Source organism: Arachis hypogaea, chromosome 17 (genome assembly GCF_003086295.3).
Source record: "Arachis hypogaea cultivar Tifrunner chromosome 17, arahy.Tifrunner.gnm2.J5K5, whole genome shotgun sequence".
In the NCBI taxonomy this organism is placed as follows: domain Eukaryota; kingdom Viridiplantae; phylum Streptophyta; class Magnoliopsida; order Fabales; family Fabaceae; genus Arachis; species Arachis hypogaea.
Window position 1 is genome coordinate 106169979 of NC_092052.1, and position 6135 is coordinate 106176113.

Sequence of the window (6135 nt, forward strand, 5' to 3'; positions counted from 1 at the left end):
CTCCAGCTGTCGTCCAATGACTACGTTGAACATCATGTAGACCGCTTGTGGTTGTCAGGCACGCGGATCTTGGCTAAGCGAGTAACGAAGATAGTGGGTGATTGTCACGGGTCACCCCTTCATTCTGACTTAACTGAATTAAGTACAAGAGTATATCTTGGAGAAGAAGTAGGCGTGAATTGAAAGAAAAACAATAGTACTTGCATTAATTCATGAAGAATAGCAGAGCTCCACACCTTAATCTATAGTGTGTAGAAACTCCACCGTAGAAAATACATAAGTGAAAAGAGGTCTAGGCATGGCCGTGAGGCCAGCCTCCAAACATGAACAATGGCATAAGCTAGATGCAAAGTCTCTCTGAATACAATAGTAAAAAGTGCTATTTATACTAAACTAGTTACTGGGGTTTACAGAAAATAAGTAACTAAGTACAGATAGTGCAGAAATCCACTTCCGAGGCCCACTTGGTGTGTGCTTGGGCTGAGCATTGAATCTTTAACGTGCATAGGCCATTCTTGGAGTTAAACACCAGCTTGGGTGTCAGTTTGGGCGTTTAACTCCAGTTCTGGTGCCAGTTTGGGCATTTTACTCCAGAAAAGGGTCAATGGTGGGCGTTTGAACGCCAGTTTGGGCCATCAAATCTCAGGAAAAGTATGTACTATTATACATTGCTGGAAAGCCCAAGATGTCTACTTTCCAACGCAATTGAGATCGTGCCAATTGGGCTTTTGTAGCTCCAGAAAATCCACTTCTAGTGCAGGAGGGTCAGAATCCAACAACATCTGCAGTCCTTTTTCATCCTCTGAATCAGATTTTTGCTCAGGTCCCTCAATTTCAGCTAGAAAATATCTAAAATCATAGAAAAATACACAAACTCATAGTAAAGTCCAGAAATTTTTGATTTTTGTATAAAAACTAATAAAAATATAATAAAAAGTAACTTAAAGGGTAAAGTACTAAATTGGTCCCCTAGGTTTGGGCGTAATTCTGTTTTGGTCCTTAAGGTTTAAAGTGTTCTATTTGAATCCAAAAAAGTTTCATTCAGCATCAATTTAATCCCACAGTGAGGTCAAATTTAAATAATTAATAAAATGTCCTACATAACAACAGTACAAGAGCAAAATCGATAATTTGGAGAACAAGTACAAGCTCCAGAGGCATAAAATCAACCATTGATACATCAATACATTTATTTATTATTTTTTTATAATATAAATAAAATATATTCTATAAAACTAAAGAAAATGAGAGACTATGGTTGCTAAGTAAAAGAGGCTCTGCTTAGAATTCTCTGTCTGTTGCTCAGAAGATGATGGAAAAGGCTTGCTATTGCCAAACCTGTTTCTCCCACCACTATTATTATTGAAGCCTTGTTGAGGCTTCTGTTGATCCTTCCATGAGAAATTTGGATCATTTCTCCATGAAGGATTATTGTTATTTCCATAGGATTCTCCCATGTAATTCACCTCTTCCATTCCAAGATTCTCAGGGTCATAAGCTTCTCCTTCAGATGAAGCTTCTTTAGTACTATCGGATGCAGCTTGCATTCCAGTCAGATTCTAAGAAATCATATTGACTTACTGAGTCAATATTTTATTCTGAGCTAATATGGCATTCAGAGTATCAAGAACTCCTTTCTTCTGAGTCATCCCATTATTCACAGGATTTCTTTCAGAAGTATACATGAACTGGTTATTTGCAACTATTTCAATGAGTTCCTGAGCTTCTGCAGGCATCTTCTTCAGATGAAGAGATCCACCAGTAGAGTGATTCAAGGACATCTTGGATAATTCAGATAGACCATCATAGAATATACATAAGATGCTCCATTTTGAAAGCATGTTAGAAGGACATATTCTGATCAATTGCTTATATCTTTCCCAAGCTTCATAGAGGGATTCACCTTCCTTCTGTCTGAAGGTTTGGACTTCCACTCTAAGCTTGCTCAACTTTTGAGGTGGAAAGAATTTGGCCAAGAAAGCATTGACCAACTTTTCCCAAGAGTTCAGGCTTTCTTTAGGTTGTGAGTCCAACCATATCCTAGCTCTGTCTCTTACAGTAAAGGGGAAAAGCATAAGTCTGTAGACCTCAGGATTAACCCCATTGGTCTTAACAGTGTCACAGATTTACAAGAATTCAGGTAAGAACTGATGATGATCTTCCAATGAAAGTCCATGAAACTTGCAATTCTGCTGCATTAGAGAAACTAATTGAGGCTTAAGCTCAAAGTTGTTTGCTCCAATTGCAGGAATTGAGATGCTTCTTCCATAGAAGTCAGAAGTTGGTGCAGTAAAGTCACCAAGTACCTTCCTTGCATCTCCACCATTGTTGTTATTTTTGGCTGCCATGTCTTCTTCTTTTTCAAAAATTTCTATAAGGTCCTCTCCAGAGTGTTGTGCTTTAGCTTCTCTTAGCTTCCTCTTCAGAGTCCTTTCAGGTTCAGGATCAACTTCAACAAGAATGTCTTTATCCTTGTTCCTGCTCATATGAAAAAGAAGAGAACAGAAAAGTAGAGGAATCCTTTATGTTACAGTATAGAGATTCCTTTATGTGAGTAGAAGAATGGAATAATAGAATGAATAAGGAAAAAGAAGAAATTCGAACATAGAGAGGGAGAGAGAGTTCGAATTATTAGATGAAGAGAAGTGTTAGTAAATAAATAAAATAAATAGAAAGAGATGAGAGAGAAGGAGTATTTGAATATTAATTAAAATAAAATATTTTTGTTTTTATTTTAATTATTAGTTAGAATTCGAAATTTAAGAAAAAAAATAAAGGAAAATTGAAAACTAAATAAATTAATTAATTAAAAAGATTTTTGAAAAAGTTGTTAGTTAGTTTTTGAAAATGAGAAGTGAAAAAGTAGTTAGGTAGTTTTGAAAAAGATAAGAAATAGTAAACTTTTTAAAAATTAAAACAAACAAGTCAAGTGGTTAATTGAAAAAGATTTGAAAATAAATTTTTGAAAAGATAAAAAGTTAGAAAAAGATTTTGAAATTAAGTTTTGAAAAAGATATGATTGAAATTTATTTTGAAAAAGATTTGAAAAAGAAATTTGAAAAGATTTGATTTTTAAAATTAAAGTTAATGACTTGACTAACAAGAAACTAAAAGATATGATTCTAGAATTTAAAGATTGAACCTTCTTAACAGGCAAGTAACAAACTTGAAATTTTTTTTGAATCAAAACATTAATTGTTAGTAAAGTTTTCGAAAATATGAAATAAAAATAAGAAAAAGATTTTGAAAAATTTGTTTTGAAGAATTTTCGAAAAACATGAAAGAAAAATGAAAAAGATTTGATTTTGAAAAAGATTTGAAAAGATAGAATTTTTAAATTGAAATTTTGACTTGACTAACAAGAAACAACTAAATTTAAAATTTTTTGACTAAGTCAACCCAAAATTTTGAAATTTATGAGTAAATAAGGGAAATATATTATTTTTGATTTTTTTGAATTAATGAAGAAATATTATTTTATTATTTTTCTCTTTCTTCATTAAACAACAAAAATGAAACAAAACATAAAAATTTAAGATCAAAACAATAAATGTATGCAAGAATACTTTGAATATCAAGATGAACACCAAGAACACTTTGAAGATCATGATGAACATCAAGAACATATTTTTGAAAAATTTTTAAGAAAAGAAACACATGCAAGACACCAAACTTAAAAATTTTTAAACTTTAGACACTAATAATTCAAAAATGCATATGAAAAACAAGAAAAGACTCAAAACAAGAAAATCACAAGATTAAACAAAGAAAATCATTAATAACAACTTGAAGATCAAAGAAGAATACAATGCATATATTTTCGAAAATTTAAGGAAAATTAAAACATGCAATTGACACCAAACTTAAGATTTGACACAAGACTCAAACATGAAACACAAAATTTTTTTTTATGATTTTATTAAATTTTTTGTATATTTTTCGAAAATTATTTTGGAAAAAGAAAATAAAGAAATTCAAAATTTTTAATAAGAATTCCAGGATTTGTGCAATGTTAGTCTAAAGCTTCGGTCCAAAAGAATTAGACATGGCCAAATGGCCAGTCAAGCTTTAGCATACCAATTACAGACATGTCCTTTCTACAATGGAAAGTGAAAACCTCGGTCCAAAAGATTAGACATGGCTTAACAGCCAGCCAGGCTTCAACATATCTCAATGAGCTATAGAATTCATTCTTAAGAATTCTGATGAATTTTTTTCGAAAACTAAAATTTTTTTGTATTTTTTTTCGAAAATAAAAATAAAAAGCTTAAACATAAAATAAAATTACCTAATCTAAGCAACAAGATGAACCGTCAGTTATCCAAACTCGAACAATCCCCGGCAACGGCGCCAAAAACGTGGTGCACGAAATTGTGATTCACACTTTTCACAACTCCGCACAACTAACCAGCAAGTGCACTGGGTCGTCCAAGTAATACCTTACGTGAGTAAGGGTCGATCCCACGGAGATTGTCGGCATGAAGCAAGCTGTGGTCATCTTGTAAATCTCAGTCAGGCGGATTCAAATGGTTATGAGGTTTTGATAATTAAAAGATAAATAAAACATAAAATAAAATAAAGATACTTATGTAATTCATTGGTGGGAATTTCAGATAAGCGTTTGGAGATGCTTTGTTGCTTCTAAACCTCTGCTTTCCTATTGTCTTCTTCCAATCATGCGTGCTCCCTTCCATGGCAAGCTGTATGATCCTCTCGGATGAAAAATACCAGGTACGATCTCTGCACGGCTAATCAACTGTCGATTTCTTGTCTCGGATGAAAAATACCAGGTACAGCTACCGCACGGCTAATCATCTGTCGGTTCTAACTAGCGTCAGAATAGGACCCTTATCCTTTTGCACACTGTCACTGCGCCCAACATTCGCAAGTTTGAAGCTCGTCACAGTCATCCCTTTCCAGATCCTACTCGAAATACCACAGACAAGGTTTAGACTTTTCGGATCTCAGGAATGGCTGCCAATTGGTTCTAGCCTATACTACGAAGATCCTAATCTCACAGACTCGGTCCGTGTATTAGAGACCCAAGAGAATATACTCCGGCTGTCGTCCAATGACTACGTTGAACATCATGTAGACCGCTTTTGGTTGTCAGGCACGCGGATCTTGGCTAAGCGAGTAACAAAGATAGTGGGTGATTGTCACGGGTCACCCCTTCATTCTGACTTAACTGAATTAAGTACAAGAGTATATCTTGGAGAAGAAGTAGGCGTGAATTGAAGGAAAGACAATAGTACTTGCAATAATTCATGAAGAACAGCAGAGCTTCACACCTTAATCTATAGGATGTCGAAACTCCACCGTAGAAAATACATAAGTGAAAAGAGGTCTAGGCATGGCCGTGAGGCCAGCCTCCAAACGTGAACAATGGCATAAGCTAGATGCAAAGTCTCTCTGAATACAATAGTAAAAAGTGCTATTTATACTAAACTAGTTACTAGGATTTACAAAAAATAAGTAACTAAGTGCAGATAGTGCAGAAATCTACTTCCGGGGCCCACTTGGTGTGTGCTTGGGCTGAGCATTGAAGCTTTCACGTGTATTGGTTCAATCTATGCTTAATTCTATTCTAAGATGTATTGATGAGCGGATAATCTATACCCTTAATTCAACCTATGCTTGATTCTATTCTAAGATGTATTGATGAGCGGATAATTTATACCCTTTTTGGCATTGTTTTTACATAGTTTTTAGTATGTTTTAGTTATTTTTATTATATTTTTATTAGTTTTTATGCAAAAACCACATTTCTGGACTTTACTGCGAGTTTGTGTATTTTTCTATAATTTCAGGTATTTTTTGGCTGAAATTGAGGGATCTGGGCAAAAGTCTGATTCAGAGGCTGAGAAAGGACTGCATATGCTGTTGGATTCTGACCCTCCTGCACTCGAAGTAGATTTTCTCGAGCTACAAAAGCCCAATTGGCACAATCTCAATTGCGTTGGAAAGTAGACATCTTGGGCTTTCCAGCAATGTATAATAGTCCATACTTTTTCCGAGATTTGATGGCCCAAACTGGCGTCTAAACGCCAGCCAGAGACCCTTTTTCTGGCGTAAAACGCCATAACTGGCACCAAAACTAGAGTTAAACGCCCAAACTAGCATCCAAGTTGGCGT

General features: G+C 34.6%; 1 non-coding gene across 1 annotated transcript; it reads left to right on the top strand.

Moving 5' to 3' along the window:
- Positions 1-1835: 1835 nt before the first annotated feature.
- On the top strand, positions 1836-1943 carry LOC112767523 (small nucleolar RNA R71). Its single transcript, XR_003184965.1, has one exon. It is a non-coding gene; the product is annotated as a small nucleolar RNA R71 (small nucleolar RNA).
- Positions 1944-6135: the final 4192 nt, after the last annotated feature.